Genomic DNA, 19,747 nt, shown 5'->3' on the forward strand with positions numbered 1-19,747 from the left:
TTATCATTGTTAGTAGAACAGAATATTTTGTGATATTAGTAGTATTATTGGGTTAAAAGATGAGAAATAGGACTTGACTGATATCATAATAGTTGTCTCCAGATCCTAAGATAAGTAATTAATATGATTTTAATCTGTAATTTTTGATATATTGTATTAGTTCTAGAACTAGCGCTCATACCCACGAAATGTGAAAAGCTAAAATTCAATGTCGGATTCTAATCAAACTCAAAGCTGGTAGTAGAGGTAGTTGTAAGTTAATTATTGCAAATACAAATTATAAATTAGAGTTCTTCAAAGTGTGTATGAGACTGGGATAAATGGCTCATTTGTTATCTGAGTTCACAATATTTTGTGACACAATAACTTTAAGTTACTCAAAATTTCGAATAGAAAGACTTGCATTTTCAAAGCAGTATATTTTAATTTTAGATTATAACATAGTTTAGTAACAGACTCTTCAAATATTTGTTGGACATCAGTTTGTTTGTTTAGAATTAAGCACAAAGCTGCACAATGGTCTCTCTGTGCTCTGTCCACCATGGGCGTCGAAACCCAGATTTTAGTGGTGCGTGTCTGCAGACAGACCGTTGTTCTATTAGGGGCTTGGACATCAGTATGAGCACTTTTCTAACATCTAAACTGTATTTTATTAGGTGTCAGTTAAGTCCTCAAATGTTACCTAAGAGTATCAATAATAGACATAATACATTTAGCAGATTAAGTGAAAAATATTAATTCTTAAAGGTTTTGTCTTTGATTGATAATGTAGTTTGTTTGTTTGTTTTGGAATTTCGCACAAAGCTACTCGAGGGCTATCTGTGCTTGCCGTCTCTAATTTAGCAGTGTAAGACTAGAGGGAAGGCAGCTAGTCTTCACCACCCACCGCCAACTCTTGGGCTACTCTTTTACCAACGAATAGTGGGATTGACCGTCACATTATAACGCCCCCACGGCTGGGAGGGCGAGCATGTTTGACGCGACTCGGGCGCGAACCCGTGACCCTCAGATCACGAAGTGCACGCCTTAGATCATGCCAGGCCCCAGATAATGTAGTACCAAAGAAACTGCTGTTGTGGCATATAACACAACTCATTAAGGATATTCATTTGAAGCATTCTTGGAAATTTCATACACACACATTTATATTTTTGTGGGATCACTTGCCATTAATCGGAAGCCAAAGGGTCAAATATCACTGAAGATGAAAACATTTTTTAAAATTGTTCAGTTACTTATTTTGCTTATGCTTGTGATTTTTTTTGGATAAAATACAAATAATTTTCACAATAGAATATTATTACCGAAATATCAAATATTTTCACATTTTATAGAAATGTAATATAAAAACATTTTCACCATTTCAGTGTTAATTTGATAAAAAATACGTATATACTGAATATACTTTATATACAGTCATAAAGTATAGCAGTTTATAAAATAATTTTTAAAAATATTTTAAGTATAATATTTTTATCATTTGAGTTATCTGTGATAATACAAGATAACACGTACACTCTCACATAATTTTGAAAGGTATTTTCTTGAACATTTAATTCTTTTCCTATTGTAAATAATACGATATGATGATGGATTTTTAATGAATCTTTGTATGCATTGGAGCCTTTTTAACAATAAAATATTGTTTTCACTGCATAATACTCCTGTCTTACAGGTAAATATCAGTTATTCTCTTTGAAATGAAACATCTGTTTTCAATTGCCTAACTTTAAACTTCATACAACTTTTGAACCACTTACTTAATCAAATGAAATTCTGGTTCTTATTCCATAGTATCAGCTATTATTTGTATCTTGATAAAATTATTGCAAATATTAACAACAAAGGCACCATATACAAATATGTTTTGAATCCCATCAGAAAATAATGGTGGTGTGAAGGTTTAAAATTATTTAAGTATGATTATTTACACATATTGAAAAACCTTCAGTAGTCTAATGTATTTGACTGTGGTGAAACAAGCTAAAAGAATTAGGTATCTTTTTTTTTTAGAGAATATATAATTTGAAAACAAGAAGGCTATTTTAACCTTGATATAAGATTTTGATGTGGGCTACCATTGCATTTAATAGCTTATAAGGCTCGCTGGCATACAACAACTACAGTAGTGGTTGGAATACTATTGATGTAAGTAGTTTGTTATTACAACAGTTTTTATAATATGAAGTTTGTGAATGCTAACTTAGAAAAGGCATTCACTCCATAACAACTGTTATACAAGTGTTCATTGTCTGTTCCCTAGTAGGACAGAGGTAAGTCTTTGAATTTATAATGCTAAAATCAGGGTTTTGGTTCCCCTTGGTGGACACAGCAGATAGCCCATTGTTGCTTTGCTATAACAAAACAAACACATTCTCTCTGATATGTTTAGAATATTATCTACCATCCACTCACCATATTGTCTGACTGAAATTACATATGAATGAAATCATTAGATCATTAATGCATGTAATAAACCTTTGAAGTCCAAAGTACATGTAGTTTTTTATTATAATTGATGCATTCAGAGTGAGATTTTAAGTTTCAAGCTTGTTATATTATATTCATAAACTTTATTTGCAATTTTTCTCTATTTTGTTTCACACAACTATTTAAAAGTTATTATATTTTATCAGAATATCTCTCTTTATGATTGAACCTTTTTTATATTTATTACTCATGTAAAATAATAACATTTGGTCAATCTAGAATCTCTTAAAGCTGAAAAAAAATTATATCTGAGACAAATCATATCCTTATGTTTTCATTACAAACTTTGAGGGTTATTTTTAGGAGTCACAGGACGATGGAAAAATTCCACACGAATAAAAAATTTGCTAATGTGTTCATGGGCTATGTAGCAGTGGTCGTGGATTTATCAAGTGCAAGCTGATGTATGCTCTCCATAGAGAGCCATTGTGTGGGTTTTTTGTACATTAAAACACAGCTGGCTACAGTACAATGTTTTATCTCATTAGACAGGACTTAGTGTACAAACAGTACAGGTATGTTTTTTTTTTCTGGTCACAATCAGCTATGTTTTTTGAGTGGTTATGATACATGCTTTGTTAAACAGTGGGGTTTAACTACATTGCTTTAGTGATTATGTTGTGAATTCCATTTCCTAAAGATAGGTAATTATAACCTTCCCTATCTGGTAAAACATAACAGAAGTGATCATGTTGTATATTTTGTTTTTTAGTGATGTATGAGTTTAGTGCATTATGTAATCACAGTATTTGATTATTGTCCTGTTGAGATGTAAATCCAGTGTTTTGGTATCATGAAAATTCTAGTCAAAAATAATAATATCTAGATATTTTCAAACATTTGTTAACTTTTCATAAGTCTATACAATCGTTGTCTTCAGCGATTTGTACTCGTGAAAAAATTTAAAGGAACTCAGCATTAACAGTTTTTATGCCCCTGTAAAAGTGTTTCTTGTGCATAACATCAGGGTCATAAAAGCAAGAACTTGTTTACCCTTTTTAATACTACTAAAATATTGGGGTAAAAACATTTGATCATATTTTAGTTTTTGTAATGTCATTAAAACTTTTAATTACTTTTCCATTATTTACAATTTGTTGCCCTCTTATAAGTTACAAAAAACAATGTGCTCATTACCTTTGAAGGAGTTTCAAAATGACAGGGTTTATAATTTTGTTGTTTTCTGACAAAAATTATATTTGCTCAGGCTGCAAGCTAAGAAGTGATGCACTAAATTAATCTTCATTCTCCTTTAATATGTTTATAAAGAATACTTGATTATGAGTTCCAATAAAAATTGCCAGGTTTATGAACAGCTTTACTTAAAACCTCTAGATACCTACCTTGTAGCTTAATATTGGAAAATGTCACTACCACAGCAGCTTCTTGGATATGAAATATGGTAATTGTCAGTCAGGTTTTCAAAGAAATCTATGCAGTCTTGATAACATTCTGTAAATCCTGACATAATGCGATTGGGATTAACCTGTTGTTGCTTGCTGGTAATATCAACAGCAGGTTACCACAGAGATGTATTGTTCTTAGTATACATATACAGTAAATGCCATTGAAATAATGCGCTTTATGTAATTTCAGATTACTGTACCTATATAAGCAGTTGTTTTATGTAGGGTGAAATTTTCCTGCAGGGTTAAAAACCTAAAATAACTAACCAACATTTACTATTATGGAGTATATATAGTTGCAAATCTACAGTATGACTTAAATGACTCTTACAAATCATAAATGATCAAGTCTGATTGTAAGCACTTATCTGTAATAGCAGATTCATTGCTCTTAACTTTAACCCTCTGTTCCAAGAAACATTTCTTAAGATGTCTCTGAACCAAGTAGTTTAGAAAGAGTAGACATTTTATTTTTACCAAAAACATTGAATGAATTTTTATTTCTTAAAAAGTTATAGAAGTTGCTATTTAAGAGATGTTTTCTTGTAGGAAAGACAAATAGAAAGTTCACTAACATAAGTTTCAGTATTAAATGATGAAGAGAAAAAACAAACAAACATGCAAATCAGGTACATATTGCAATGATGTAAGGAAATCACTGGGTAAAAAAAAATTAATTAAAGAAAAATAAAATATAGGAGTTTGAGAGTGTTTATAAGAGGATAACTTATTGTTTAATTTTAAAAGTATAATAAAGGGAACAGACAACTAATATTCATCACTGGTACAGCTCACTTACCATTTCAAACAATACAATAGTCCTCTTCCACTAGATGGTTCGTGTTTAACCTTCCAGTCCTCTTCACCTCAAAAGTAATATATGTAATGCTAAACATCTTTTTTCTTGATTATTTAGTGGAAATGTGTACAAAGAAAGCATTCTCATATCAAGAATTTTAACTTACATTCCTTGTCCCGTGAATAATGTCACTCCTTGACCTTTGTTCACTGACAGCATTGGTCATGAAACATTTTCAATCATTATCATACTTGGCCAACCAGGAATATTTTAGTTATAACCCATTTAACCTGGACTCTATATACAGTACTAAAACATACCTAGGAGTGGATCCACTAAGATCATACTATGTCAGTTAAGTGTCTCCTTTATTTTAATTAATTCTATAGCTACCCCAATGCACCAATTCTTTAATGATTTTTATTTTACGATTTTCCATTCTTAATTCAGTATAACCCTTTTTAAAAACAAATAGATTTACTTTAGTTTCTCAGATTCAATTATTTTATCACTGTGATTTTATCTGAATCTTTTTCAGTCTTCGAATTCTACCGTATTCTCTGTTTCTGTTTCCAAAACTTAGTTTGCTTCGAATGTTTAGAGTTCCAAGTTAATGTTGAAAATAGTGTACTGAGTAAGAGAGAGAAAAATGATACTTTTCTATAGACCTTTACAAAGCAGAATAATTAGGATAAAGAACATTTTTGAGTCAAATCTAACACATAGTACCTCAGAACACACCCACACTATCCCCTTACTATGTGTGCAAAGTTTTAGGTTCTCTTCTCTTGGATGCATTGCAGTCACACATACAACTCGTCATAATGTTAATGGCTAACTCCATGTAACCAAGCTCTCCAGCTAAGACAGTTCTTATTTTAGTTTGGCTCTTAAAACGTGTAAGCAGATAAACTGTTGTTTCATGAACCGAAACCAGAAGTGTGTTAGTCATTAGTTTGGTGCCAAATCTTCTCACTACCTCCATATGATCATTCCAACGTACTGGTCATTCTGAAAGTCCATTGACCAATGAAACTAAAGTGGTGACCTGAAAATGAACATGTCCAGTAAGGTAAGAGACCGTACATTTTCCCTAATGACAACACCAGTCCTATGGTCAAGATTCTAAAGGTTGTCTTGTGGTCTTTCTACAAAACACGGTAATGTTTCCTTCTTCACCATTCAATAACTTTATTGGTGCTATCTTCCTCATAGTTCTCGGGACCTACTAAAGCTACATCTTGTAATGTTCTTTGGAGAAACACAGTAAGCCAAAAATTAAAGAAAAAACCAGGTTAAAAACTAACTATACCTCAGTAACGAATGACACCATGTGAACTAGATGTACTACCAAACTGAAATGAAAAGTAGCAAGTATTTTCATTTCTTGCATTTATAGTTCATATGTCATGATGTATTCCAGCCAAGAGAGTGCATAATTCAACTCGTGCTTCATGGCATGCGCACGTTTTACTGATTTCTAGTACTGGTCTGGATAAATAGTAACCAATGTTTATATCTCTAGTATTTGCTTAGATAAACAATCTATGTTCTAATCGCTAGTATTTGCCTAGTTAGATACTGTTGTGTGTTACGATCCTTTGCACTTGCCTGATTAAAAATAAGCTTAAATTACGTTTTCTTACAATAAATAGTTACAGGTGTTCGTATATCACTCTGTTGTCTTAAATACATTGTTCCCAAACTTCTAATCTGTAACAGTTGGGGATTGTGAGTAATAGAATACATCCAGATATTAGTATTATGATTACATTAAAAGTTAACATTAATCCTTCTCTCTAAATATTCCACTTCTATAAATACACTATAAAACTGAATACGCACGTTTCGAACGCAAGAACTTTCATTTTGAGATCAGGTACAAGGTTAGAGGTCGTGAATCACTGCACTACACTTTTCTGATAACTTATATTATTTGAGAAGAACATCATGTAATTATAACAGTATGCGAACAGAGTGATTTATAAACATAAAGAAGTGTTTTACTGATGGTAAAAAATAGTGAACATATGTTTTCTGTTTCTTAAGAAGACAGACCAATGTATTCTTGAAACATGTAATATGTTCCACCATGAATAAAACATTTTTTATGCTTATAGTTAGTTGTTTACTTATCTATTCTTTTAACGAAATTTTGTAGAATTAAGAAATTTATTGTTTCAATAAGATTTGTGAATATTGGAAGTGAATTGTGTAACTCTGGAGAAAAGCTATCTCTACAGTTGTGATATATTTTTGTAAGTGAAAAGTAATGTATTTTCTTATAGGAAAGCCGCATCAGGCTATCTACACTGTCCACCAAGTGGAATCAAACTTGTGATTTTAGCGTTGTAAATATGTAAACTCGCCTCTGTACAATCGGGGAGCAGAGCGAATAATAAAAACATTCTTTTACCTTTTGGTTTGTAGACGTTATAAATCAATCTAGTGATGAACTGACAATGCCATAAATAATTTTATTTGCTTTTATACAAATTAACAGAGAAAGTTCAAAATATGTTGATAATTGCATATATATATTATGATTAAAACATAACTGGGCTGTAAGTAATATTTCAGCACATTATATTAAATTATAAACATAAAACTGGTTCTGTGATGATATAAAAGTATAAACATATTGTCACGTGATTTATGTATAGAAATATATTTCTGACGTTTAATTTAAAGGATGAAACATTTTTAATCTTTTATAGTACGTTAAGAAAAAATACATAAAACTTATTCTGTTGATTTTTCAAATAATTAGAAAGATTATGAAGACGCTTGTGAAAAAATTTGAAAATATTTACCGATAGTGGTGTCCATGTCTTTACTGTATCAAATATATCTACATAGCTGGAACAACGACCAGTGTTAAAGTTTATGCCACTCAGGATTTAATTATGTCCCCACATATAAATAAAAAAATTGAAATATTTACAGATACTGGTAAACGTGTCTCTTCTGTAACAACTGTACTTACATAGCCTGAACAAATTACCAGAACTAACGTTTACCTATTACAGTTAAATCACCCAGGATTTAATAATGTCCCCACATATAAATAAAACAAATTGAAATATTTACAGATAGTGGTAAATGTGTCTCTTCTATTTCAAATGCACCTGTAAAATCAGTGTTACCTTTTATATTGGAGTCACGCAGGATTTCATAATGTCTCCACATATGAACAAAAAGAATTAAAATATCAATTGTTATGTTTAACATGGTGTTAGTAACAGTATGGTAAGTGTTTGTGTACCACTTACATATTGGTTTTGTTTGTTTTTGTATAACTTCTATTTCCGTATGTATGTGTTTTACGATGTAATTTCGGTTAATTCCCAAATTTCTTTATATATATCAGTATCACATTGTTTTTATTGGTTCACGTTACCAACTTATTGTCATAATGGATAATGCCTATGGGATATCCCATTTATCAGTCAAAATCGAAACAGTGATGGTAATCCAGTCAGCTGTCATGGATAATCATAAAAAAATCACACACATATTATGGTTGGGTATACATTTTTATATCTTTTTTGTTTTGGAAGGGTGGAGATAGGGAGTACAATTAGTCGAAATACTAGAGATCGGCTTCTATCCATTTGCTTTCTTTTATAAGGTATTTAATGATAACTGTGTTTCCAAAACGATGTTTAGACAGTGAAAGACAGGAGAAGTTGAATCGTTGTTGGTGTAAACACTCAGCTTTATACCATAACTTAATTATTTTTTTTACGATTTTCTATGATGTTCGACTAGGCTGACATTGGTTTTTGGATTATTTATGAATGATGGAATATACCATTTGGGTTGTATTATCAATTATGACAACAATTTGAAAACCTGGACAAATAATAGTAATGAAATATTTAATTCATTATTCTTTATATTGCTCATTTAATCGCCTGTTAACAATAAATGCAATCTATACTGTGCAAGCTATTTATACATGCACATATATATGCAGTGAAACAATGCCAAAAGTCAATTTTCTAATCCGAGGCCAAGCAAAGTCGTTTCTTTAAATGAAACTTCTGAAAAGGTTGGAAATTGTCCATAAAGAAAGAGTTGACGTCTTTGTCTGAGGTCTTCACAAACTGATTCATCAAGCCCACTTTAATTTGAAGTGGAGCTTATAGGACTTTCTTTGTGTCAACCAAACTTTCACGTTCAATGTTTTCTATCCTGATATCAGGCTGACTCTGGGTGGCCATTACTTCTTTATCTGGTGCTGATTTAGTACTTTGGTCATCCCATTTCACATAAACATAAAAACAAAACAATGCAGAAACTTTGTATAACAGTATTGTTAATCCTCCAACTTTCAAAAGACTTTTAGGTCTCCACAAAGTAGCCAAACACATTTTTGTATTTGACTTTATCAACAAGAAGTTCGAGATTTTCGTGTGTTTCCTTCAAGTGACCAAAATGAGTAATAGTAACAAATACATATATCTTATCATTAAGAAGGAGAACACATTTGAGACTACTGTTGGAGGAATAAAAAACAATTGCCATTCATTAAATTATCAAACTTCATCTCTAACATCAGTCTCTCGGTGTGGATTCCTGTCACGTACAGGACGTACGTGATGTTAACGTGAAGTTACCACGTGTAAGGGGACCTCCCAGGGAAAGTTATTCTTTCAGTTTACCTCCTCTGGGATCTAAACATCCACACACGTGTTTGCTGTGCATGACGACCTATAAAAGGGAGGAGAGGTTCCTGGTGGTTGAGGGATTAAACCCTTACACACCATTTTAGCCTTGAATTCCTGTAGATGGGCGACCTTGTAGTAGCCCCTTTGGGTCAATTGGCTAGTCCACTTGGGCTAGGGTTAACGAAGTACCAGTGTTGGGTGTTCTCAACAGGTGTTGTGGACATGGTATCTGTTACTGGTCTTTGGGTATAGTGCTCATGAAACCCTGGTGTTGCTGCAGTGTCCTTGTTTGGCATTGTAGTGCGTCCCCTCGTAAGACACCATGGCGGGTGGGGTCAGTGAGCACCGAAATATTCTTTTTTATTGTGGACCATCCAAATAAAACTTAATTAAAATAGTGAAGAAAAATCCACAGGTATATGACCACGTCTTGAAGATTTTGGGCAGCAATTTTTAACACCTGTACCTAATTTTCTTATTCTACATTTTCTTTCAGACAAACCTTTAGGGCAAATGTCTTCCTTTTTCATTGCGTATCTCAACTTGCAGAGGTGGAATTATGACGCTGACCAATGTTCTCACTTTAACATTTACATCATTATTTGCACCTGCCACCATCAAGGCAGGTTATCTTATTTGCAAGGCACGACTATACATTCCAAAACCTCTCAAAATTTTTCAGTGTCAGCAGTTTGGTCACTCGAAGACATCATGTTGTGGTTCCTTGATGTGTGCTCATTGTGGTGGCAAGGACCATGATGCCTATGAGTGTGAAACGGACCCTCATTGCGTCAGTTGCAATGGCTCTCACTCATTCTTCTTCTATTCTTGCCCTAAATTTTTGGAAGAAAAAGTAGGGCAGCATTTGAAGACAATTCAATACATTAATTAGCTTGAGGCTCTAAAGTTGCTGTCCATTACTTCATCCTGGACGTATGCTGCTGCACTTCGTTCCACTACTACAGTGGGAGTGCAGACAGATCTCTCTGTGCCTCCAAAAGAATTGTTCTCAAACAAAAAAAAATGAACAATGCCACCGTTCATTGATTTATTGTAACCTATACGAGTATTTGGGCACGTATGTATTCTCTTGTGATTGTGTAATAACATAAACAGATCTGAAGCAGAGATTTACTAAGGGGATAAATACAAGGATACCCGGTTTTTATCCTAGTTGATAAATAGCCAACAAAATTTTGTTAAATATGCCATTTTTGAACTCAAAAATGGAGATCACAATTATATTCTTCTAACTTCTTTCTTGATCCTATCCTGAAATCATAATGCCCCCAACCAGCCCTCTGGTGATATTTTTGTGAAACGAACGAACAGTGCGAGACAGAAGCACGGAGACAATGACGACAAATTTTTTAGGTGTAATTTAACTATTTTGCGATTGTAAATTCAGATCAGTATGTTTTGAAAAGCCGGCAAAACAACGGACTGATCGGAGCAGTCTAAAGACGATAATTCGACCTTTTAGGTCAAATTACGTAAGACTTCGACATGTATGACAACATTATTCTTAACTTTGTTATGTATACACTATACTACTAGCAATAGTACAGTACTGTGGCACCGGCTTCATATAAAGTAAGTGTAAAGCACCGACAAATCAACAAAATCAATTTAGGATTGTCTGGAAACGTGCACGAGTTGAACAAGTTTAAGTGAGCAAGGTTAGTACTGAGTACTCGGCTTAACGTTCGTGGCCTCAGTTGCAATGTATTTGCATTGGGCCTAACGTTGGAGTTGTAATCTGAGAACCGAGTGACAATAACATTAGGCCTAAATACTGTAACTAGTTTAGTGTAAGAACACTGGAAATGCTACTGTAGCCTGAAATAATGAAGTGGACTATTTCCAACTTAAAGCCGTTGTTTTGAATTTACTTTCGCATCCATGCATGCAGATAAAGTTTCAGAAATATGCCTATTTTGTTAATGTATGGTTTTTTGACTCATTTTAAGTCCCCATGTCAAAACTGAGCTCAAAGTTGAGATTACAACTCATTCTTCAAATATTTGAGTTGGATTAAGGTACTCTAACCTGGACCTAACCCATTATTTAGTAGTTCAACATGCAGTGCAATGTACAATTGATTATATGTTATATACCTGTACCAGTACAGAACGATCACTGTAAATAGGCTACTACAGTCCAGAGCTCAAATTTAAGAACTTCCCGACGTCCCAGGGCATATAAATATTACCTGCAGGCAACAGTTCTTTCTATGTCTATTTCCCGAGCGGATAAGTGATATTCTACGTTTAAATAATTGTTTTATTGGTCATCCTTAACGGATTTTTGCCAATAATGGGCAATAACAGCCTGTAAAATAACTAGAAACCGGGCAAACAAGCCGCAATTTCTTTCATTAGACATATTTCCCCTGCCACACCGGCAACACATATTGTAACATATAGATTAGAAGGTTCATGTTTAAACTATTGAACAGCCTTGTTCGGTAGTGTCTGTGTGCCGATGACATCACCTTTGGGTGACAGGGTTTCAGGGCCAGCAATTTTGTGAACAGATACCCTCCCTCCGATATCTGGTTGTATCCACATAAATTACCTAGCCCAACAAGTCCGTGCATCCAATAAACAGAACAACAGTTCTTGTCTGTGGTTAATGTGTGGTTTTACAAAAGAATGTGACTTTGTTGAAATATTTCAAAAAGTGAAGGAAATCTGATGATGAGAGTTTAGAATTGAATAGAGAAAGTGATATTAGTAAAGACAATAGTTGTACAAAGGAACTCAGTTGTGAAGATGACAGAATTGACAAGGATAAACAAGTCAAGGAAAAACCATCACCACCATAAGTGTCAATGGTCGTAGTGGGATCATTCCTGCTGCTTCGGCAGCAAGATCAATCAATCAAGGAGGTAACCCAATGTCTTCTGTGGAATGCAATGAAAAGTATGAGAGAAGCGATCTCTGAGTTACTTACCGAAATGGGAAGAAACATTCCCTTGGTTAAAGGGTGATCAAGAAACTAATGAAATGTTTTGCAAGGCATGCAAAAGCCACAAAAACGTTTGCTAAAGAGATAGTGTCTTGGTAAAAGGTACCAGTAATTTTCACCTACAATTGATCAAAGCCCACGATATAAGTGGAAGGAATACTCCGTGTGTTCAAGCTGCCAATGCTGAATCTAAACCACAGGTTCAGCAGATGGATTTATGCATAAGAAATTTACATGCTTATGAGCTTGAGAAACTGGAAAAACTTTTCACTACCGCCTATTACTTAGTAGTAACAGAACAGCTGTTTTCTCTATTTGGGCCATTATGCGATTTACAGAAAATAAATGGAGACATTACATAAATGACAAATCAGCGAAAAACTTTATCACATGTATTAATGACATTATGATGTAAGATCTGTGAGCAGACCTTGATAATGCTGCAGTGTTTTCCTTCATCTCAGATGTATCTAAAGACACTGAAGTAATTGACAAAGAAACTGTATTTGTTAAGGCAGGAAACGTTGTTACAAAATTTTTGGACTTGCAAGATCTGTGAGCAGACCTTGATAATGCTGCAGTGTTTTCCTTCATCTCAGATGTGTCTAAAGAGACTGAAGTAATTGAAGAAGAAACTGTATTTGTTAAGGCAGGAAATGGTGTTACAAAATTTTTGGACTTGCAAGATCTGTGAGCAGACCTTGATAATACTGCAGTGTTTTCCTTCATCTCAGATGTGTCTAAAGAGACTGAAGTAATTGAAGAAGAAACTGTATTTGTTAAGGCAGAAAATTTTACAAAATTTTTGGACTTGCAGTCCCCACCCAGTGATACTGCCACAGGATTAAAAACAGCAATTGAAAAAGCATTTGAGACAGTTCGTGTGGAGAACTGCAAAAGAAAGGCAACCACTATAGGTACTGATGGTTTTTCCATCAATAATGGAGCAGAAAATGGACTAATTGCACTTCTTACTAGAGATGGGATGCCATGGTGAGTTGAGGTGTTGTGTGTGGCCCACTTTATGAAAGGGGACTGTTGGATGCTGTGAAGGAATAAAATGTTTTATCGTACATAAAATACCTTCTGTTAGGACTTTACAAACAGTATCATTTGAGTGCCAAAGCAAGTAGGGAATTAAAAAGTGTCGGTGATGCTCTAGAAGAAAAGAACATTAAAACTTGTGAACATCCTGGGGACAAGATAGGCTCCTCATCTCTATAGAGCGCTTGAAGTTCTGATGAATAAAAACTTCACATCCATATATATGCATTTCCACCATACAACTGAATCAAAAGATGCCAGTGCTATAATGGTTATAGAGCTACAAAAGGCATTGGGTTTGTTTTTGGATAACATAGCAGCATTTACTGGTCAGCAGATCTTACCATGGCTTATTACAACCCCCAAATGTGGTCTTTCTTTAAATCATTTGAGAAAAGCATGTACTCCAGGACAAGAAAAATGGCGTACAGTTCAGCAGTGAACACAGAAAATGTTGAGCGGATTCTATGTGCAACAACTGAGCCACAACAAACCATGGCAGAGCCCACAGTCACCTGATTTCAAACCATCCATATAAATAGGAATAGAAGGATGGAAAGATGGTGACTGTTTCAAGTATCTGTATGAGGAATTACCAGCAATCCTAGTTGCTAGGGACATTTCCCACACTGCTTACCCGCCGTTCCTCGGGACATTTCTCCCACTGCTTATCCCCCGTTTCTAGGGACATTTTCCCCAATGCTTACCCCCCCCCGTTGCTAGGGGTTCATCCTCCACTCCTTACGCCCCGTTGCAAGGAACATTTGCAAAATAAATTATAGTTCTTTACATTTTGTACGTTTTTATGACTCGGTGACACAGCGGTACCTCTGCGGACTCATAACGTCAGAAACCAGGTTTCAACACCCGTAGTGAACAGAACACAGACATCTTATTGAACTTTGGTCTTCACTTCAAACAAATAAACTCTTTAATAAAATAATTTGAAACACAACATTTATTTACTTTTATTGTATGAATTGAAAACTGAATTAAACCTGAGATTCTAAGTGAGTATTGTATTTTATTTATGAATATATTATGTAGACTCATCATTCATTACTGCGTGGATAGGTACGTGTAATAAATTTTCGTGAGATATGAATTTCTTTTGTTACTTAGAAATTACAACTTTGCTTGTCAATTTGTATAGACCTGTTGTTACTTAGAAACTACTTGTCAATGTGTTTAAATTAATACATTATTCACACAGTTATTTTTATTTCGAGTTCAGGTTGAACCTGAAAATGTTGTTAGAATTAACATTTTGCCTCAAGTTTTACATTTGTTAGAACCACTAAAATATTGTTAGAAATTATAAACCACCGTATATAATATATACATAGTGTGTAATTTATATATAATATTTATATTTAAAAGGAAACAGTAGTTGGTAATCGTATCAATTTGACGTTTTGTTACGATTTTCTAAAAAAGAAAAAACGAAACGTGTTTGTGGTTAATATTCCAATATTGTTTTATTTTTTGTAATCATGTTTATTTCATAACTGCAACCAGAATGTCAAAGTTTTCTACCGTGAAGCTTTACCTAAGGACACTTCCAATTTCCACATATCCATCCTTCCACTGAATGAAGCAGCGTTTTCTTCCAAAACGTGGCTGGACCTGGGCGCAATACAAATGCTGGCTGCAATGGGCTACCGGACTGTGGCAATGGTGTACCTGGTGGGCTTTCTGTTCATTACTAACATAACATTACAACATTCAGAGGTAGGTGTCATTTCATTACCAACTTAACATTACAACATTTAGAGGTAGGCGTCAGTTCATTACTAACTTAACATTACAAAATTTAGAGGTAAACGTCGTTCATTACTAACTTAACATTACAACATCTAGAGGTAGGTGTCAGTTCATTACTAACTTAACATTAGAACATTTAGAGGTAGATGTCAGTTCATTACTAACTTAACATTAGAACATTTAGAGGTAGATGTCAGTTCATTACTAACTTAACATTAGAACATTTAGAGGTAGATGTCAGCTCATTACTAACTTAACATAACAACATTTAGAGGTAGGCGTCAGTTCATTACTAACTTAACATTACAACATTTAGAGATAGGTTTCATGACAACATATAGTTTTGAAAACAAGAGACGAGTATTTCCAAAAAATTCTAGATGAATAAAGATATATATTCATTTGTTATCAAGGTTATTCTCTTTCATCAGTTTATATTTTTCTTCAGAAACTTCAGAAACATTACAAAGGAAATAATAAATTGATTCATTGTGATAAAAAGAAATAATAAATTGAACTAAGTAAGAGTTTGTTTTGTTACCAATTTGTAAACAATTTCTACGTGATGGAAAAAATGAATATTAATTTCGAAGTCTGCGTATCTTATGGAAAATCTATTTGTAAAAGCAAAATAACTTGTATGGAATTTAAGTTATTCGGTCAAAGTAATATTGCGAAAGATCTTAGGAACAGTATTCAAAACTCCTTATGCAATGGTATTATTGGGTCACATTACCACGTGACACTAACAGATGAATTTTGATAGGTAATTAACCAATTCCCCAAGTTCTTTTATGGGATATGAAGTAAGATTAATTAGAGTAAAAGCTCTCTTTCATAATACAGCTTTTTTATTGGATACTATAACATCTAACAACCTATTTTTATTTCAACAAATGAAAGCAGCGGTTGTCAGTCTAATAAAGTTCACAATTGATGCTTTACTACATCTACAGTCAGAAACCATTATTAGATGTGATGTTATCATAATTTTAATTTAAAATCTCATTAATCGACAGGCATATACTGTTTGGGTAAAAACTAGATGACGCTATATTCCAGAAAATTTTTGATAGGAAACTTGCATTAATCAAATTAAATCATGGTTTCAGATCATTTAAGAAAGACTATACTTAAGTTTACATATTTCTACATTTTTGACAATTCCAGTTGCAACATGAAATATTTTTATTGATCTATTTTTGTCTTTTCCATTTTAATAGTTATTTGAAACAGTACGAAGGAACGAAATCACTGGCTTTACTTTGCGTAACATTTCCAGGTTTTCTGCATTTTTTACAGTTTTATTGTGATATAGGAAAACAATATGACATTTTATTGTCGAGTTTAATAAGATTCATCAAAACTGTTAAAAGTATAGCAGTTTGTTATATTCAGTAGCTTCTGATCTTATCAACCAATGGGGATCAGAATTTGATAATTAATTGAGTGATTAATATAGGCAATTAAGAATAAGATTTATATTTGTTATCAGACATAATGTTGACGATTTCCCATAAAATTTAGGTTGTTTCTAAACAGCATATCAAACTAATAATGTTGAATAATCATAATGAAAAAGTGAATAAAACGAAAAACTGATAAACATTACAACATACATTGGAACTTCACATGAAACATTAGTGTTACTTCTATTAATTTCTTAACCGTTGCATTTTCTATATAGTTCCTCAGAAATTTTCAACAAATAGAAGTGTTTATCATAAAGAGTACTACAACCACACTAGACGTACATAATATGTAAGATTTACACCTCACACGAGACATTAGTGTTAGATCTATTACATTGTAAACCGTTACATATTCCAAATAGTTCTTTAAAGATTTTGAACAAGTAGAAGTGTTCATCATAATATTATTACAACCACACTCTAAGCAAGTTTCTATATATACAGTTTTATATACGGCAAACATAGTTTGCGGAATGCTATTTAAGTTAGCCATTTAATACAACATACATTATACATATTATAAATTAAATATATTACAGACATTTTAATCAATAAAGTTACTGAAAGTAACCTTGAAAAAAATTGAAACATATATTAGAAGAACACACCTATGCTCAGTAACATAATAGTAAAGTATATCAAACACTTGAATTGATTTGAGATCTATTTATACATTCTTCAAGAGCTGTTAATTGAAAAATAAAGTGGGTAAAGGAACTTATTTAATGAGAACATGATTTGTTAAGCAAACATGAAGTGCCAACTGAGAAAACATTGTTACGATACAAGTACATGTCTGAAGAAAATAGCGTTCGGTAAGTTTATTTATATTCAGTTGTATGTGAGTTTTCACGATGGCAAAGCCACATCGAGCTATCTGCTGAGCCCACCGTTTGTTCAGTTGTCTTTATTGTGAAACATAGAACATTAAGTAAATAAGAAATAATTATTGGACGCAACGTAGAGCTTGTTTTGTCTGCAAGACTAATTAACGTGTGTCTTAATTCATGTTTCTTATATGGTAGTACAATATCTCTGAACTTTCTGTACTGGAATAAAACACTTTTGAAATAAACATATTTTGCTTTTATATCTGATGAAACAAAATAATGTTTGTCATTGTTATTAAATACTTGCCTTGATATTTGTGAAAATTCTTCGCAATTATGATTTTCTGTATCATTTTTACTACACTTCCTTGTTGGCGTATCGTTTGAATTCCAGGCATTTTGCCAAAACCGCATGTAAGTGCTGGTTATTTACTTCGGCTGTATTTTCATAACTTTTTCCTCAGTTCAGGTTCTAAATAAGTTTGTTTGTTTTCGAATTTCACGCAAAGCTACATGAGGGCTATCTGCGCTAGCTGTTCCTAATTTTGCAGTGTAAAACTGGAGGGAAGGCAGCTAGTCATCACCATCCACCGCCAACTCTTGGGCGACTCTTTTACCAATGAAGAATGGGGTTGACACTGCACATTATAGCGTCCCCATGGCAGAGAGGACGAGGATGTTTCGTGCGACCAGAATTCTAACCCGCGACCCTCAGATTACGAGACGAACGCTTCAATCCACGTGGTCATGCCGAGCCTCCTAAGTACGTATATTACCACCAGTTTGTACAGATTTCTGCACAGCGCGTTTTAACAAGTGAATGTGGATAGATTAAAAATAAGGTCAATATGTTTCCAGTCAATGATGTCACAACTAAACGGGAAACATGCTCTAAATGTATATAAAATCTCGAATAGACCTCACTGCACGTGTATTCTATACAATTTATTGAAGACAACTAGAGTTGGATGTGTTATTTTTGACGTGATTTGATATTCCAGTTGTTTAGAGAAGTATTACGAATTTATAGTTGAAATACACATATAACGTAGTTCATTTGTTCTAATACTATTCTTTAATGTGTACCTTTAACAAAACAACATGAAAAACAAAGTGGCAAGTTTATTTTTTAATATGTATATGATATGTTTTTTTTCAGTTGCAGCACAGCGGCTTATAAAACGGCTCAAAGTTATTATTATTTTATTAATAGTGTGAGTACAAACTTCTAGGCCTGGCATGGCCAAGCACGTAAGGCGTGCGACTCGTAATCCGAGGGTCGCGGGTTCGCGCTCGCGTCGCGCTAAACATGCTCGCCCTCCCAGCCGTGGGTGTGTATAATGTGACGGTCAATCCCACTATTCGTTGGTAAAAGAGTAGCCCAAGAGTTAACGGTGGGTGGTGATGACTAGCTGCCTTCCCTCTAGTCTTACACTGCTAAATTAGGGACGGCTAGCACAGATAGCTCTCGAGTAGCTTTGTGCGAAATTCCAAAAAAAACAAACAAAACAAACAAACAAACTTCTAACTCATATCTTCATCACCTCTTGATCGATTTGAGAGCTAATATCGATTGATGTTCTCGATCGTACCAAAAGTATCATAGATTAATTCAGTGTAATCCTGCCTAGAATAATTTTAATTGAAGGTAGGTTTATAAGAATCCTGAATAATAATAAAATTGTATCAAATATACCCACTTCCTACCGCTGGTATTAACAGTGTAAGAAAATGTAGCTTGTAAAAAAAACACAAACATTGTCTCGTAGATTAATTTACTCAAATTATGCTTAACAGATTTTGAAGTGCCCTTGGTTATTTAGATTTTCGTCTTGTTTTATGAAATAATACTTTTGATAGTAAAAGATGTGTTTTTAGTTATGTCTTACTGGAACTATCACAGTTTGTTTTTAAAATTTCGCACAAAGTTACTCGAGGGCTATCTGTGCTAGCCGTCCCTAATTTAGCAATGTAAGACTAGAGGGAAGGCAGCTTGTCATCACCACCCACCACCAACTCTTGGGCTTCTCTTTTACCAACGAATAGTGGGATTAACCGTCACATTATACGCCCCCACGGCTGGGAGGGCGAGCATATTTAGCGCGACGCGGGCGCGAACCCGCTACCCTTGGATTACAAGTCGCAAGCCTTACGCGCTTGGCCATGCCAGGCCCGAACTATCAGAGTTAACATCTCAACTGCTTGTTTTGTTTTTGTTTTTTGAATTTCGCGCATACCTAATGAAGGGCAATCTGCACCTATCCGTCCATAATTTAGCAGTGTAAGACAAGAGGGAAGG

The 19,747-nt window shown here is 33.8% G+C and overlaps 1 long non-coding RNA gene across 1 annotated transcript in view; it reads left to right on the top strand.

The window, feature by feature from the left end:
- LOC143226253 (uncharacterized) overlaps positions 1-19,747 on the top strand; it is a 109,709-nt gene that overhangs the window by 33,958 nt on the left and 56,004 nt on the right. The gene's annotated exons all lie outside the window — the stretch shown is intronic.

Source organism: Tachypleus tridentatus, chromosome 9, assembly GCF_004210375.1.
Source record: "Tachypleus tridentatus isolate NWPU-2018 chromosome 9, ASM421037v1, whole genome shotgun sequence".
NCBI classification, from domain to species: Eukaryota; Metazoa; Arthropoda; class Merostomata; order Xiphosura; family Limulidae; genus Tachypleus; species Tachypleus tridentatus.